Source organism: Aedes albopictus, chromosome 1 (genome assembly GCF_035046485.1).
Source record: "Aedes albopictus strain Foshan chromosome 1, AalbF5, whole genome shotgun sequence".
Lineage (NCBI taxonomy): Eukaryota > Metazoa > Arthropoda > Insecta > Diptera > Culicidae > Aedes > Aedes albopictus.
Genome location: NC_085136.1, coordinates 69,352,699 through 69,370,755, shown reverse-complemented (window position 1 = coordinate 69,370,755; position 18,057 = coordinate 69,352,699). Strand labels below are relative to the sequence as shown.

General features: G+C 42.6%; 1 protein-coding gene and 1 long non-coding RNA gene across 8 annotated transcripts in view; one reads left to right on the top strand and one right to left on the bottom strand.

Moving 5' to 3' along the window:
- LOC109404691 (moesin/ezrin/radixin homolog 1) overlaps positions 1 to 18,057 on the top strand; it is a 96,222-nt gene that overhangs the window by 9,062 nt on the left and 69,103 nt on the right. The window lies entirely within an intron of this gene.
- LOC134285110 (uncharacterized) lies at positions 26 to 18,015 on the bottom strand. 6 transcript variants are annotated; one of them, XR_009996147.1, is made up of 4 exons: positions 16,592 to 18,015; positions 15,738 to 15,978; positions 15,064 to 15,449; positions 26 to 395 (listed from the first exon to the last, which is right to left on the bottom strand). It is a non-coding gene; the product is annotated as an uncharacterized LOC134285110 (long non-coding RNA). The 6 variants fall into 6 exon arrangements; XR_009996150.1 differs by having other exon boundaries at positions 15,738 to 15,952; positions 16,592 to 18,014; XR_009996151.1 differs by having other exon boundaries at positions 15,738 to 15,934; positions 16,592 to 18,013.

The following is an 18,057-nucleotide window of genomic DNA, read 5'->3' as shown; positions in this document are numbered from 1 at the left end:
GATGATGAGATTCACCGGCGTTGTTGTTGCTGCTGTCTGTAGACTACGACGGCGGCTTACGTAAGGTCGCAGCTTCTAGCGAGACGTTACGTTCCGTCTGTATTTGGCTAAAGTCTTGGGGTGTAGGTGGTGCCACCTCTGGTGGAAGATGTTGTTTTTGAAACGTTAGAACAAAGGTTTTTGATTTTGTGAAAATTGAATCCACAGGAAACGGAATTCAGCTTCCGAAGAGATGAAATAAAATAGCGAATTCTCGAAATTTGGTATTGTTCTGAACAGGAAATGGGGTTGTACTTGCTACTTACCGATTTAGGCATTTTGGACGTTTTATTTTTGCTAACTTGGTGGACGAAGAACTAATAAATCCAACGAATGCGAAGCACGTTGATGATGTTCTGTAAAAAAAGAAGAGGAAAAAACATTGCTTAGAATTCGACTACTACTAACAATTTGTAATTCAGTTATTTTTAAAGCCTTCACAAAACACAAAACAGTTTCTCAGGTTTTATCGTGGATGTTAGAGGCTTTGAAATGCCACATAGGTTCCAAGAATCGTGAAATTCGGTTAAAAGACGAATTCAAATAGGAGCAACTTGAAAATTGATAGTCTTAACTTGTGAAGGTTCTTAGAACAATAACAAAACCAAAGAAAATGTTACAGGTTTTATCACGGTTGTTAGAAACTTTGTAATACTACAAAGGATTAAGAAATTGTTGGAATCATATCATCAAAAAAATCATCAATTCACAATTTAATACTAGAAATTTTTAGAACCATCACATAACTAAAAAGGGCGTCCAAGGTTTTATTACGGCTGTTTGAACTTCTATAAGACTGCGTAGGCTTCAAAAATTGGTTTTATCGTTATTTTACGAAACTCTTTAGGCTTCAGAAATTGTTAATACTGAAAAAAACAGAGGAAGGAGATTCAATAATCTCAACTTAAGGAGGTTCGTATAACCATTATAAAATCAAAAAGAGAGTCTCAGGTTTTATTACGGTTACTAGAAATTTTGTACATAATACCAAGTAGGCTTCAGATATCTTTCGAAATCATTCCTTACCGATCGTTTGAAGCAGCCGGTCGTGTGTACCGTGTCTGAATCGCAGTCAATCGCTTTGTAGCCGGTGGAGTTTTTTTGCCCACCTAGTGGTTTTTTATATCGCGAGTTATTTATCCTACCGAGGACGAAGACGATTGTCTTGGGCGATCCGCGATCGCGGGAAGGAAGCAGGCATTGGAATAGTGCACTGTGCAACGGAAATTTAATTACCCACGCCATCAATAGCGGGCCCGACAACAACAGCGGCGCGCGGCGGCGGCGGTGACGAGTGTGACGGGTGATACAAAAGCAGCAGCAGCGTTTTGTCTGTGCATCCGAGGCATCACCAACAAACAGCTATCTATACACTCGATAAGTATAATCGATATTCGATCTCGTTTTGTGTTGTCCCATTCCTCCGCTCATCACGTCATCACGTGTTAGTTGTTTGTCCACTTTGCAATAACAGTAGGCTGAGGCTCTACAGTGGGCTGAGGCCAGAGTGAGCAATTGTAAAATTTTTTTTCTCTTTATATATATATTTTTTCTTGTGAATTTTTTTTTGCCGGTTTTTTTTTTTCTTCTTATTAGCTAACGTTCCACACAGAGTGTGTTAAAATATAAACCAATTTTGTATTAATTCTTCTCCTGCGCATGGATGAATCCAATGGAGGCGAAACGCCTCCCAATGATATTATTGCTCGTACGTGGTTTTATCAGCCATCTTCGCCTGGGCCTTGGGTTGTCTATTTCCGGCGCAAATGCAAACCATTGAATATGCTTTCGATCTCTCGAGAGCTGACGCGTAAGTATCCTGGGACCGTTATTCACCAAGTGAAAGCATCCAAGCTGCGTGTTACCGCACCTAGCTACAAAGCAGCAAATGAAATTGCTCAACACGAAGCGTTTACTGTTGAATACGCGGTCTATGTGCCAGCACGAGAAGTGGAGGTGGAGGGGAAGATCCTCGACGAAATGCTGACATGTGAGGACATCAAGGCCGGCTTTGGTCGATTCAAAAATAGGTCAATTCCTGATGTGGCTATCCTAGACTGTAAACGCTTATCTAAGGCTTCCATGGAAGGAAATAAAAAGGTGTACTCGCCTTCAGCGTTTTTTCGAGTGACTTTTCCTGGTTCCGTCCTCCCGGAATTTGTTGTAATCGATGGTGGTTTTTACCCAGTGCATCTTTTTAGGCCGAAGGTTTTTAATTGTACCAAATGCAAGCAGTTTGGTCACAGTGATAGCTTTTGCGACAACAAGCCCCGTTGTGGCAAATGCAACCAAGCTCATTTGGAGGACTCTTGCACACAGGAAGCGGAAAAATGTAGCTACTGTGGTGGAGATCCACATGACTTGCAAGTTTGCCCGGCTTACAAAAGACGCATTCGAAATGAGAGTCGCTCTATTATAAGGCGCTCCAAACAGACATATGCGGAGATGGTGAAATCTTTTAAAACACCAGATTCCGTGTCTCAATCAGCTGTCCCAGTTGAAAATCCCTATCAGGAGTTGTCTTCCGATGATCAGGACGATGGCGAAACTGATGAGGGTGGATCTCTTTCGGAGGTACACGCACCTGGAAAAAGGAAGTCATCATCTTCCCCGGGATTGCGCCGAAAGGTCTTTTTGAAGTCTTCCCTCAAAAGTTTGCCTAATGCCAAAGGAGGCGGGGTAAATTTAAAAACTCCGAATAATCAGGTTCCTTTAGCTTCAGATCCATGTTGTAGCAAGAATCTGTCATCCCCGTCTCCGCCTGTTAAATACACTTCAAAGACAAATATTCGACAAGGTAGCAAGAAAAAAGCTACCAAAGTTCCTCGCACTTCAAGCAAGCCTCCTAGACCCAAGCGAGGACTGTTTACTTTTAGGGTTCTCGTGGATCGCTTATATAATGCCCTCAGCCTTCCAGAAACATTTAGAGGCATTATTGATATGTTTATACCTACAGTAGAAGAATATCTTCGGAATCTGACACAATCATGACCCCTCCTTGCTGCGATCATATCTTTCGATGGATAACTCATCAAGTGAGGTACAAGATATGATCACTGTGTTACAGTGGAACTGTCATAGTCTAAAACCTAAATTAGACCTGTTTAAGTTTTTGATTCACAACTCTGACTGTGATATATTTGCCCTTTGTGAAACATGGCTTTCTTCTGAAGATGAACTCAACTTCCACGATTTTAACATTATACGCCAGGATCGAGATGACCATTATGGAGGGGTTCTTTTGGGGATCAAAAAGACTTACTCATTTTATAGAATTCCAATCGCGACTCATCCTGGCGTAGAAATCGTCGCTTGCCAAATAAACGTAAAGGGTAAAGAACTTTGCGTAGCTTCCGTTTACATTCCTCCAAGAATTTCAATTAACCGCCGTCATCTTTGGAATGCGGTTGCTGCACTATCACATCCAGTTTTAATTCTGGGTGATATGAACGCACATGGTACAGGGTGGGGCGAACCATATGATGATAATAGAGCGGCCATTTTCTATGATTTGTGCGACGATTTCAATTTGAACATTTTAAATACAGGTGAAGTGACACGTATTGCATCTGACGGCAAAGAAAGTCGTCTCGACCTATCACTGGGGTCAAGTTCACTATCATTCGATTGCTTGTGGAAGGTAATCGAGGATCCTCATGGTAGTGATCACTTGCCCATTATAACCACCATAAAGCATAATAGTGAAAGGTCAGACCAACCAATTCACCAACCACCAAGGAATATCGATTGGCAAAAATATGCAGAAGCGGTATCTTTTGGCATCGAATCATTCAACCCCCTCCCACCTTTGGATGAATATCGATTCCTGTCAGAACTGATATACAAGAGTGCATTAGAATCACAAAAACGACGAGTTCCAAGTGCAACTTTCAAAAGAAGACCCGCCACACTAGGCTGGGATGATGATTGCACCCAGTTGTATCTTAAAAAAGCTGATGCTTTCAAAGCTTTTTGTAGGCATGGTACTTCAGATCTTTTTCAAGAGTATGCTAAGCTCGAAAGACAGCTGAAGAACCTGCTGAAAGCGAAGAAGCGTAGTTATTGGCGACACTTCATTGAGGGCCTCTCTAGAGAAACTTCAATGACAACGCTTTGGAGAGTGGCTCGCAACATGCGAAACCGCTCTTCTTCTAATGAGAGTGACGAATACTCCAACCGTTGGATATTTAGCTTCGCGAAAAAGGTCTGCCCAGACTCAGTCCCAGCACAACCGATTTCTTGGGAAACATCCTCAGGAGACGGTTCTCTGAACAGACCCTTCACTATGCTGGAATTTTCTATGGCTCTTCTTTCATCAAACAATTCCGCTCCGGGACGCGATATGATCAAGTTCAATCTTCTTAAAAATCTCCCAGATATCGAAAAAAGACGATTACTGGACCTGTTCAACTCATTGATGGAGAATAACATTGTTCCGCCAGAATGGAGACAGGTCAAAGTAATAGCTATTCAAAAGCCTGGTAAACCAGCGTCTGATCATAATTCATACCGCCCAATTGCTATGTTATCATGTTTAAGGAAATTGTTAGAAAAAATGATCCTATCACGACTCGACCATTGGGTTGAATCGAATGATTTGCTTTCAAATACACAGTTCGGGTTTCGCAAGGGCAAAGGAACAAACGATTGTCTAGCGTTGCTTTCAACAGATATTCAACTGGCCTTTGCGGAAAAGGAGCAACTGGCTTCAGTTTTCTTGGATATTAAGGGCGCCTTTGATTCAGTTTCCATAGGAATATTGTCAGAAAAACTGCACAATAGTGGACTTCCAGGAATTTTAAATAATTTCTTGTATAATTTGTTGTCAGAAAAACATATGAGCTTCAATCTCGGACAACTGACAACTTCCAGAATTAGTTACATGGGCCTACCCCAAGGCTCATGTTTAAGTCCCTTGCTTTATAATTTTTACGTGAAAGACATTGATAGTTGCTTGGAAGGACAATGCACGCTAAGACAACTTGCAGATGATGCTGTGGTTTCTCTAAAAGGCCCACATGCAGAAATGTTGCAAAGACCATTGCAAAATTCTCTAAATAATCTGTCAATCTGGGCAAGAGATTCGGGGATCGAGTTTGCTCCGCAAAAAACTCAATTGGTTGTGTTTTCTAGAAAGCGGAACCCAGCCCAACTGAAACTCAATCTTTTGGGAATAGAAATCGACCAGTCTTTGACTTCGAAATACCTTGGGGTCTGGTTTGATTCAAAAGGCACTTGGGGTACCCAAATCAAGTATTTGGTGCAAAAATGTCAACAAAGGATCAATTTTCTACGCACAATTACCGGAACATGGTGGGGTGCTCACCCGGAAGACCTCATAAAACTTTACAAAACGACTATTCTCTCTGTTATTGAGTATGGCTCTTTCTGCTTCCACTCAGCAGCAAACTGCCACCTAATAAAGTTGGAACGAATTCAATACCGTTGTTTGCGTATTGCTCTCGGCTGTATGCACTCAACGCATAATGCGAGCCTTGAGGTCCTGGCAGGGGTGAAACCTCTCCAGAACCGATTCTGGGAGCTCTCGCTAAGGTTACTTATCAAGTGTGGAGTGAGCAACACACTTGTCATTGAAAACTTCGAAGAAATGCTCAGTCTGAACACTCAATCAAAATTCATGAGAATCTATCTGTTCTACATGTCATCTGACATAAGCCTACCAAGTTATAATCCTCCTCGTGTACACTTCACTAATGACAGTTCCTCTGTTAAATACGATCTGTCCATGAAACAAGCTATTCATGGAATACCAGATCAACTTCGATGTCTATCTATTCCTCGCATTTTTAACGAAAAGTACCAAAATGTCAATTCCTGTAAGAGATTCTTCACTGATGGGTTTCGCATAAATGGATCCACTGGTTTCGGTGTCTTCAATGAAAATTTCACCGCCTTCCGCAAACTTCAGGAACCTTGTTCGGTTTATGTTGCTGAGCTGGCAGCAATCAATTTCGCTTTGGGGATGATTTCCAACATGCCCGTAGACCATTTCTTCATCTTCTCGGATAGCCTTAGTTCGATTGAGGCACTCCGGTCGATGAAACCTGTAAAACATTCATCTTACTTTCTTACAAAAATAAGGGAGCAGATGGGTGCACTGGTCGAAAGATCCTACAAGATTACCTTTGTATGGGTCCCCTCACATTGCTCAATTTATGGCAATGAGAAGGCGGACTCTCTCGCAAAGGTGGGCGCACAGGAAGGTGAGATCTATGATAGAAGAATTTCACATGATGAATTTTTCCATTTTGTTCGCCAGAGTTCTCTTCAAAGTTGGCAAAACGATTGGCGAGATGGCCAGCTGGGACGGTGGTTACATTCCATTATTCCTAATGTTTCTTTGCGAGTGTGGTGGTATGGTCTGGATGTAAGTCGCAATTTCATTCGCGTAATGTCAAGACTTATGTCCAACCATTACTCGCTAGATGCGCATTTACACAGGATTAACCTCGCGTTGAGCAATGTTTGTACTAAGTGCGGTTCCGGTTATGATGACATCGACCACGTAGTTTGGCAATGCCCGGATAATGACGCCTCCAGAGCACTACTTTTGGATACCCTTGAGGCCCGAGGTAGACAACCCTTTGTTCTTGTGAGAGATGTGTTGGGGACCCGCGATGTCACATACATGGGATCTATTTTCGACTTTCTTCGCTCTGCTGGTATAAAAGTTTAATTCGCTTGTGTTTTCTTCTCCAGTTTTTTTTTTCTCTGTTTTGTCCTCTTTGTGTTACCAAGCTGCTCCTGGCCATCCGGAAGACCAAGTCCCACAACAAGTTGGTACCAGCACCACAAGGCACCGAATACGCTAGCAAGATGTGATTCACCCCCGGATGAGCTGCAGTGAAACCTTTGGTCCAATCCTTACCCTGTCCATCCCTCAAAATGTGACCTTCTAACCTCGAGCTGCCACGAGTACCCTGGCTTCCACCCATTACTAACAGATATCATTAGAAAGTTATTACTATGTATAGTGTATACTATTAAGTACAAAAAAAGATCTTCGGCTCCGTAAAGCGTTATACGCAATTGAGCCCCAAATAAATGAACTAGATAAAAAAAAAAAAAATATCTTTCGAAATCATAAAAAAAAACGAAAGAAAATAGTATTAACTTCAGGAGGTTCTTAAAACAATCACAAAACCATCTGAACATCTGGAACTTACAAAGAGAAGTCGAAAACCATCACAAACCTCCACATCACCTCCAAAATAATTCAATTACTTCACGTAGAGAAACCCCATAAACCAATCGTTATGTAAGACCCGTGTATCATCGACGCGTATCTCGCACCACAGTCGTTGCCGTCATCATCGGTCATCACCATTCCGATCGGACGTTATCGCACCACCAGTAGAAGAAAAAACTCGTCACGATTTTTTCCAAACCCATTTTTCTCTTAGCGGACACGTCTTGTCGGGAGAGGAGTTGAAGGCCGTTCGATTGCGCGCCCGCGCCAGGTCCGATTCGATCAAAATATCAAAACATTCACTTTCGTTGTCACCCAAAACGGTTGAAGATATAGGGGTCCATCATAATAAAGCTTAACTTTCGTTGTCGTTGAACGTCATAAATTAATCATGACGCTATTCAGGCGACGACTCCTTTGCTGTGGTGCAGTTTTTAGCCGTGGATAGCCGTTGCTGATGGAAGCGAAAGAGGTGAATTAACCGAGAAAAAAACAGATCGTCATCGTCATAAAAATTTCACTCTTCTTCTCTGCTGGTTGTGTGGAATAGTTTTTCTTATGCCAAAGAAAGAAGAAACAATTGGACAAATTTAAAACTTCTTTGAGAAGTTTACAAAGGGGTTCTTTAGAGAACCTCTGGAAAATTCATGGGAAAATCCTTGGAAGAATTTCTGGGAAGGCCCTGAAGAATTGATTGAGGAGTCCATTTGAGAACCCCTGGAGAATTCCTAGGAAGTATCAGGTTTTCCAGAAGAATTCCTGGAGGAATCCCTGGAGAATTCCTGGAAAAAATCCTGGAGAATTCATGGAGGAATCCCTGGAGAATTCCTGGAAAAAATCCTGGAGAATTCATGGAGGAATTCCAGAAGATTTCCTGGAAAAATTCCTGCAGAATTTCTAGAGGAATTGCTGGAGAATTTCTAGAGGAATTGCTGGAGAATTCCTGGAGAATTCTTGGAGGAATTCCTGGAGAATTCCAGGAGGAATTCCTGGAGAACTCCAGGAGGAATTCCTGGAGAATTCCAGGAGGAATTCCTGGACAATTCTTGGAAGAATTCCCGGAGAATTCCTAGAGGAATTCACGAAGAATTCCTGGAGGAATTCCCCGAGAATTCCTGTAGGAATTTTTGGAGAACTCCTAGAGGAATTCCTGGAGGAATTCCTGGAGAATTCCTGGAGGAATTCCTGGAGAATTCCTGGAGGAATTCCTGGAGAATTCCAGGAGGAATTCCTGGAGGAATTCCTGGAGAATTCCTGGAGGAATTCCTGGAGAATTCCTGGAGGAATTCCTGGAGAATTCCTGGAGGAATTCCTGGAGAATTCCTGGAGGAATTCCTGGAGAATTCCTGGAGGAATTCCTGGAGAATTCCTGGAGGAATTCCTGGAGAATTCCTGGAGGAATTTCTGGAGAATTCCTGGAGGAATTTCTGGAGAATTCATGGAGGATTTCCTGGAGAATTCATGGAGGATTTCCTGGAGAATTCATGGAGGATTTCCAGGAGAATTCATGGAGGATTTCCAGGAGAATTCCTGGAGGAATTCCTGGAAGAATTCCTGGAGAATTCCTGGAGGAATTCCTGCCCAAGTAACACACTTGTCACCGAAGAGTCACGGCGGCACAGGTTTTTGTTGTGCAGAAGTCACTGTGACTTACTTCTAGCAAGTAAGTGTTTATTTGTTAGAAGTAAGTCACAGTGACTTCTGCGTAACAAAAACCTGCGCCGCCGTGACTCTTCGGTGACAAGTGTGTTACTTGGGTGGAGAATTCCTGGAGGAATTCCTGGACAATTCCTGGAGGAATTCCTGGAGAATTCCTGGAGGAATTCCTGGAGGAATTCCTGGAGAATTCCTGGAGGAATTCCTGGAGAATTCCTGGAGGAATTCCTGGAGAATTCCTGGAGGAATTCCTGGAGAATTCCTGGAGGATTCCTGGAGAATTCCTGGAGGAATTCCTGGGGAATTCCAGGAGAAATTCCTGGGGAATTCCAGGAGAAATTCCTGGGGAGTTCCAGGAGAAATTCCTGGGGAATTCCAGGAGGAATTCCAGGACGAATTCCTGGGGAATTCCAGGGGAATTCCAGGAGGAATTCCTGGGGAATTTCAGGAGGGATTCCTTGGGAATTTCAGGAGGGATTCCTGGGGAATTCGAGGAGGAATTCCTGGGGAATTCCTGGAGGAATTCCTGGGGAATTCCAGGAGCAATTCCTGAGGAATTCCAGGAGGAATTCCTGAGGAATTCCAGGAGGAATTCCTGAGGAATTCCAGGAGGAATTCCTGAGGAATTCCAGGAGGAATTCCTGAGGAATTCCAGGAGGAATTCCTGAGGAATTCCAGGAGGAATTCCTGGGGAATTCCAGGAGGAATTCCTGGGGAATTCCAGGAGGAATTCCTGGGGAATTCCAGGAGGAATTCCTGGGGAATTCCAGGAGGAATTCCTGGGGAATTCCAGGAGGAATTCTTGGGGAATTCTAGGAGGAATTCCTGGGGAATTCCAGGAGGAATTCCTGGGGAATTCCAGGAGGAATTTCTGGGGAATTCCAGGAGGAATTCCTGGGAAATTCCAGGAGGAATTCCTGGGGAATTCCAGGAGGAATACCTGGGGAATTCCAGGAGGAATTCCTGGGGAATTCCAGGAGGAATTCCTGGTGAATTCCTGGGGAATTCCAGGAGGAATTCCTGGGGAATTCCAGGAGGAATTCCTGGGGAATTCCAGGAGGAATTCCTGAGGAATTCCTGGGGAATTCCAGGAGGAATTCCTGGGGAATTCCTGGAGGAATTCCTGGGGAATTCCTGGAGGAATTCCTGGGGAATTCCAGGAGGAATTCCTGGGGAATTCCAGGAGGAATTCCTGGGGAATTCCAGGAGGAATTCCTGGGGAATTCCAGGAGGAATTCCTGGGGAATTCCAGGAGGAATTCCTGGGGAATTCCAGGAGGAATTCCTGGGGAATTCCAGGAGGAATTCCTGGGGAATTCCAGGAGGAATTCCTGGGGAATTCCAGGAGGAATTCCTGGGGAATTCCAGGAGGAATTCCTGGGGAATTCCAGGAGGAATTCCTGGGGAATTCCAGGAGGAATTCCTGGGGAATTCCAGGAGGAATTCCTGGGGAATTCCAGGAGGAATTCCTGGGGAATTCCAGGAGGAATTCCTGGGGAATTCCAGGAGGAATTCCTGGGGAATTCCAGGAGGAATTCCTGGGGAATTCCAGGAGGAATTCCTGGGGAATTCCAGGAGGAATTCCTGGGGAATTCCAGGAGGAATTCCTGGGGAATTCCAGGAGGAATTCCTGGGGAATTCCAGGAGGAATTCCTGGGGAATTCCAGGAGGAATTCCTGGGGAATTCCAGGAGGAATTCCTGGGGAATTCCAGGAGGAATTCCTGGGGAATTCCAGGAGGAATTCCTGGGGAATTCCAGGAGGAATTCCTGGGGAATTCCAGGAGGAATTCCTGGGGAATTCCAGGAGGAATTCCTGGGGAATTCCAGGAGCAATTCCTGGGGAATTCCAGAAGGAATTCCTGAGGAATTCCAGGAGGAATTCCTGGGGAATTCCAGGAGGAATTCCTGGGAAATTCCTAGGAAATTCCTGGACGAATTCCTGGGAAATTCCTGGTCGAATTCCTGGGAAATTCCTGGAGGAACTTCTGGGAAATTCCTGGAGGAATTCCTGGGAAATTCCTGAACGAATTCCTGGGAAATACCTGGACGAATTGCTGGGAAATTCCTGGAGGAATTCCTGGGAAATTCCTGGAGGAATCCCTGGAGGAATTTCTGGGAAATTCCTGGAAGAATTCCTGGGAAATTTCCGGAGGAATTCCTGGGGCGTGTTCTTCCTATTAGCTTTTTTCGATCTTATAGGATAGAACACTTTTCTTTTTAAGCCAAACTTTTTATATCATATTCTTGTTTATCGACCGTATTCTATTATTAACTTGATGATTTTGTGGCTATATCGGTCTCTTTCTACTCATAGTATAAGGGAGTAGAGATCAAAGTGGATAATGAAATGATAGATATGATATAGCCACAAAATCATCAAGTTAATAATAGAATACGATCGATAAACAAGAATATGATATAAAAAGTTTGGCTTAAAAAGAAAAGTGTTCTATCCTATAAGATCGAAAAAAGCTAATATGAAGAACACGCCGCGATATAGACATACCTCTATGAACGGAGTGCGAATTCCAAAAAAAAACTACCGATCGATAGAATTTGTGATGAAAACAGGACAATACATAGGCAGTCGGGTGCCTGAAACTTTTGCCAGTCTTGGTAAGGTGGTATGAACTACCAACCAAGCCGATCTGTTTAAAAGCACAGGTCGCACGGCAGAAGTTTCACGCATTCGATGTATTCGTTCAATACATGGCCTACTTGCCTAATTTCACCTTCTATAAATTTTCACACTTGTTCGCTACCTAGCGAATTCTATCATATCTATCATTTCATTATCCACTTTGATCTCTACTCCCTTATACTATGAGTAGAAAGAGACCGATATAGCCACAAAATCATCATAATATATAATAAAATGCTGAAAATGTCCAACTAAGAAAAGTAGTGTATCGCCACAGCTGAATGAATCACCAAAGTATTTTTTTTTGCCTCGATTTAGTGTTATCTCAACGATTTGGCAGCAGCGAGCTGGCTGTGTGTGTGTGTTTGTGGCTAATATAGTAAGCCTGTGATTTATTGTGTCCATTATCGCACACGATGATAATCACTGCAACGAATAACGATCAACGGTCCAACGAAACAAACGTGATTGATTGCCGAGGGAAATTTCTCCGCCGACGACGATGACGGTTATTGAGGTGGGCTGGCTGTGAGGGGGGCTTGGTGTGCGAATCGGTTGATTTGACTAGGTTTCGGAAGACACATTTGATATGTAGGCATGTTACGAGCAAAAATAACATGATAAATTCAACAATATTTAAGATAAATTCAACCATATTTACAGTTTGCTTGTTCCAACAATGAATATAAAATTGTTTTAAACGAATTTCACTTTAGATTTGCAACAAATTTGATCTATGCTCGTCTTGTTATCATTTTAAACGATGTTAGTTTGAAATAAACATAAATATGTTTATTCGGTTGGCGCGCGTTAAATAAAATTTGCATACGATTGAAACGAAATTGTTCTACAAAATACTATCTTGGTGATACGTCCCAATTAGGACAAAGTCTGCAGAGGCTGGCCTAGAGCCTCATGGCTAGGTCAAGTTTTATTTTTGTGTTACTAGTTCCACTATAACCCGTTAGTATTTACCTAAGTTAAATTCACATTTGTAGTGTTCTGGAGAAATAGAACATCATGAGATCTCATCAGTCTCAATTTTGATAGCCTACTTTCAGGTCATTTCGGCCAATGATTACCTAGGACACATGTATAAACCCTTTCCTAACAGCAAAGGGATAGCAAAGTGTAGACGTCTCATGTTGAAACCTGAACCAGTGTGACCCTTTTTGATTGGAAATTTCACGTAGCGTAAAAATTTGCGATGCCCATTTTTTTTGTAATAAATTTGTTCTACCAGACACACCGTGCAATTATGAAACCTTGTCATCTTGGGTTCGGACATTGTTATACATAAAAGTAGCAGGGCACATTTATGTTGTGTGTGTTGTACATGTCCAATTTTATTGTGCATTTATAGTGTTCCACTATAAGATGTTATATTTCTAATATGTATTTGTAGGGCTCCACTAATTTTCATAACAGAAGTCAACAGAAACTTGTCCTAGACACAGATCATAGCGTCGGTCCTTAGCGTGCACCACCATGGGTGGTCAGGACTTGAAGTAAGCCACCAGGTAACCAGGGAGGACTTCAGTAGAGTTTAAAGAAAACCCCGGGGGTCTCAATTCGGTGTTTCAAGGCGTTTCGAAAGGTTTCAGGGGACTTGAGTACAGCTAAAAGGAACTCTACACGGGCCTCAATGGTGTTTACAGAGAGGTTTCAATGCGTTTCAGTGGACTTCAAGGGGCCTTCTTCAGTATAGTTTAGGATAAAAAAATACGGGGATTTCAGGTCGAGGGGTTTTAGTGGATTGCAGGAGAATTCAGAAGAATTCATGGAATTCCAGAGGGTTTTAGAAGAGTTTAACGGAAGTCTACGGAGGTCTCAAGTGGGGTTTCTGAGAGGTTTCAAGGCTTTTCAGTGGGTTTTAGGGAGTCAAATGGGTCTTAGAGGAGGGATAAGGGCCTTTAATAGAGTTTATGTGAAGCTTACAGAAGTCTCAGGAAGGTTTTCCGGGGGGTATACAGGTGTTGAAGTGGATTTCAGGAAGTGAGTACAAACTTTGTTCGTAATACAGCATTAGATCACTAGTTATGGTTGTAGAATTGCTTGGAAGTTCCTGAAAAATCTATGGAGAAATTTGTAGGTAATACATGCAGGAACTCCTAGGGAACACCGGGAAAAAAATCAGGGAAATTCCTGGAACATTCCTCTGGAGAAATTTGTAGAGAATCCATGGAGGAATTGCTGGGAATTACCGGTTAAAATTCTAGGGGAATTCCCGGAAAAATAGGGAAATTACGGGAATTTCTGGAGGAATTCATGAAGAATCCCTGGAGCGATTACTGGAGAATTTCCTGAGGAATTGTTGGAGGATTTTCTGATGAGTTGCTGGTGGATTTCCTGAGGAATTTATGGAGGAATTCCTGAAAACTTTTTAAAGAATTCATGGAGGAATTTCTAGGGAATTCTCGAGAAATCTCTGGAGAAATTTCTGGGAAATCTCTGGAGAAATTCTTAGAAAATACCTGGAGAAATTCTCACGAAATCGGTAGACGAATTCCAGGGACATCCCTGAAGGAATTCCTGAGAAGTCCCTACTACAATTCTTGGAAACTCCTGGGAACCTCTTGTATGAAATCTCTGGAGGAATTCCTAGGATATCTCTGGAAGAATTCCTGTGCAATCCCTGGGAAACTAATTGAGGAGTTCCTGGAAATTCCCTAAAGAAGTTCCTGTGAATTGCCTGAAGGAGTTCCTGGACAATTCTGAAAAAAAGTCCCGGAAGGAACTCCGAGAGAAATCTCTTGAAGAAGGTAAAAATTGAAAAGAAATCCCGCGATAACCTTTAGGAAACATCACGGCTGAAACTCCTGTGTACTCCCAGGGAGGGACTCTAGAATTTCTTGTACAAAATAAACGAAATTCTTGCAGAAAATTCCTGAATAACTTTTCGAAGCTCTAATAGAAATCCCAGAGGATCCCTCTGGAAGAAATCCCGGGAAGATCTCCTGGGGCAGTGCCAAGAGGAACACCGGAAGAAATCGAGGGAATTCTTCAAGAGGAATTCCGAGAGACACTCTACGAGAAATTCCTCGACAACATCTGATATCTATTCTGAGAAACTCTTGTGAAGATCTCGGGATAAATCCTGGAAGAGATCGCACGAAAATGCATTGTAGTAGACTCTGTGGTTTTTGATTCGGAATAGATCTGCAAGCAGTAAAGTTTGCTACTTTTTATTCGTCGATTCATCGGTGCAAACTTACCGCTGCAAAATTCCCCTGAGGTTTCAAGATGTTCCCTGAGAATACCTGGTTTTTCCTTGTTAAATTAAACTCTCTGAGGATTCCCAGTTTTCCAGGTTTGTGCAGGTAGGAGACACTCCGAGAAATAACTATCAGGGTTCCAGGTAATACTGAAACTAGGAAAACATAGCCTCCTTTGATTTTAAGGGAGAAACTCTCAGTTAACCAGCAGCAGTTTGCGTGCTTTCGCATACCTTGAAAAATATTTCTTTAGAAAAATGCCTCTTGAAGTGCCCAACGAATAACTAAGCATAATATCTTACTTTGTAGCAAATTGCACCCGGTTTGTACTGCCACACCGCCGATCACTATATGGAAAAACACTGCAAAACTATTCAGCACACCTGGAAAATCACTCACACCACCGTACGGACGACAGTGTCGCTGAAGCTGTCCGATTACAAAACAGTCGCTAAGCTCACTCACGTGTACCTTTCTTCCACTTTTGTCGCACTTTGAGCATCAATCTCGATCTAGTCGCACTAAATTCATGCCTCGCGAATCAATCCTCGCATTATTTGGAACGACCGCACATCATCTGAAAGCTGAACATCTTGCAGTACCTAGAGATGAAGTCCAATAGGTGACGAACCTGCTGAGAGCAGCACTCCGGTCAACCATCAGTCGTCAGATGCAGCACTCGATACTTCTGTTTGGGGAGTTACAAAATCATTCATAAACGAGCTCACACAGGGCGGCGCAGTACCGATCTAACGATAATAAACACTGCACTACCACTAGTTCGTCGGCATCCGCTCGCTAGCGGACAACAACAACAACACCAATAGCTAGCAGTAACTATTTAACGCTGACCGAGACTGCAGCAGCAGCAGCAGCAAAACATCGCAATTACGCCTGCAAAATGCAAGCTTAGTGCTTTTGCTTCTTCTTCTTTTTTTTCTTAGTTTTTCTTCAACAACAACAGGTAGTCACAAACCTCGGACCCACTGCAGTTTTCTCCGTGGATTTTGTACGTACAATCTCTCTCTTTCCCTGCTGGCTCGTTCATTCGAGTTTCACTTGTTCCGTTCCTTCCTGTGTGTCGCCGCGCGACGTACAGTGGCGGTCAGCACGTTTGCAACTTTTTCGATTTGTTCCAGGATTTATATTAAATACACAGCTTTGATTGTGGCCCTTCAAAGTAGGCAATCCCTACAAACATTTTTGCCGTACAAAGGCTGAATAAACCGCTTTTAAGCTTGGTTCAAAAACTTTTAGCTGAATAAGCTGTTATTCAGCTGTCACTGTTACTTGGGATGTTCTCAATGGAATCAATGGAATCAGTGAGTCCGAATCAACTATCTCATTGATTCTTGTGTGAGTGATGCTGATGTGGTTACTTGCGGTCAACCAAACTCAAGAACATCCCAAACAACAATGACAGCTGAATAAAAGCTTATTTAGCCAAAATATCTTGAATCAAGTTTAAGAGCGGTTTATTCAGCCTTTATACGGCAAAAATGTTTGTTCAGTGTGTAAGTGCTGGTGATCTTCTATTCTTATGTAAGAATGACGTCTGCCACGTCAGATTGCAGGTCAATGTAGGATAAGTGGGTGCAAATTGTGATTCAATTGCTTGCCTAGGACCTTCTGCATCGGAAACAAAGGCGATACCTTTAACTCTAGTAGGATGTTAGGGTCAATATGACCCAGATAGGCTTGCTGAACGTACACTACTCTATCGTGGTGCGACTAGCTTAACATCTACGTAGTCTCTACGTAGTCAATTTTGCATAAGAAAATCGAAGATGTTACCAACGTATCGTCCGACACTGTATGGTCCACTACTACCTGTAAAGGTTATTTTTACAACCACCCTCCACACCCGCGACTGCGACTACGACGATGACTTCGTTATCTCCACCGTCCACAACACTCGGCGCTACTTTTGTTCGTCTCCTTCTTCGCCGTCTTGTTCCGGCAGGTCCAGGTCATTACACACGCTGCAATAATTTAGGTGTTGTTTCGACAGCGAAAACCTTTTGGCGTTCGCACTGGTCGGCGCTATCGGCGGCGATCGGTTGTCGAGTCGAGTCGTCGGCGGGAATTCTTCAAATAGCTATGACGCAATCCGTGGACGAGACGCACGTTCACACAGCGCTAGAGACCCCTGCGTTCGGGAGGCAGTTAGTACCTCAGTACCTCACGGTTTGGTACACGAACAAAACGTTCCGCACGGTTCGCGATCTAACGGCAACGAACGGTCCGACGGTGTAGTAAGAGCGACCTGCACGACGTTCCAGCGGTGACTGTCGCCCTCCGGTCGTCGCGGTCGGTCGTTTGTTATGCATTGCTTTCGATAGGTATATGTTGCAGTGCTTAGCTATATGACCAACAGTGCACTGTGGTCCGAAACAGTATTCATGTTGACATAAACTCAGTTCGGTTGTCGTTTACCCCAAACTCCTACGAGAAGCTTTCCTAAACGTCTTAGATACGGTTTCCGACGATTTTGAGCAGCTTTTCTAAGCTTTTTCGAGAAGCAGAATAAAACTTCTGACAGAAGTTTTTCCAAGCTTCTAAGAGAAGCTTATCAAAGCTTGTGAGACAAGCTTCCGCGAGGCTTTGAAAGAAGCTTTTCCAAGCTTCGAGGAGAAGCTTTTGAGAGAAGTACAGGGGGTGGCCAAAATGTTTGGGATAGGCAACTTTTTTTCTCCCACAAAAAAATTCAACATGCTGTAACTTTTCATAGAGTGCATCAAAAGTTCTCAAATTTTGACTGTTTATCAACCTGTTATATGTACCAATCATACAAAATTGGGCTCGATTGAATAATTTTTCGCGAAGTTAGAACCGTTCGGGTAAAACACTATTTTTTAGACAACTCATTTATGAGCTGTCATATCTCGGAAACCAGTAAACCGAATTGAATGAATTTTTTAACGTTTATGAACAATATATTGATACTTAATACAACGTTATAAAATGTAATATTTTCTCACGACGATTTAAGTTATACCGGGTTGAAATTTTTACCCATATAGAGGAAAATAAGTCAAATTTACAATACCATACAAAAATTGCTAAATGTGTTCTTTCTTCAATCTAAATAGGCTCTAATATATCTGATTAGAGATAACTTGAGAACAGAAGTGGAAAATCTTTGGACATCAACACTAAAATTGATTGACATTGACGTGAAAAAATTACCTTTTTTCGAGAAAAATCCAAAAAGTGTCAATCCATGATAACTTTTTTCAACGTTCAAAAACTATCTATGTTTTAATAGTTTGTGAAGCATCTGTATATTGTTAGTG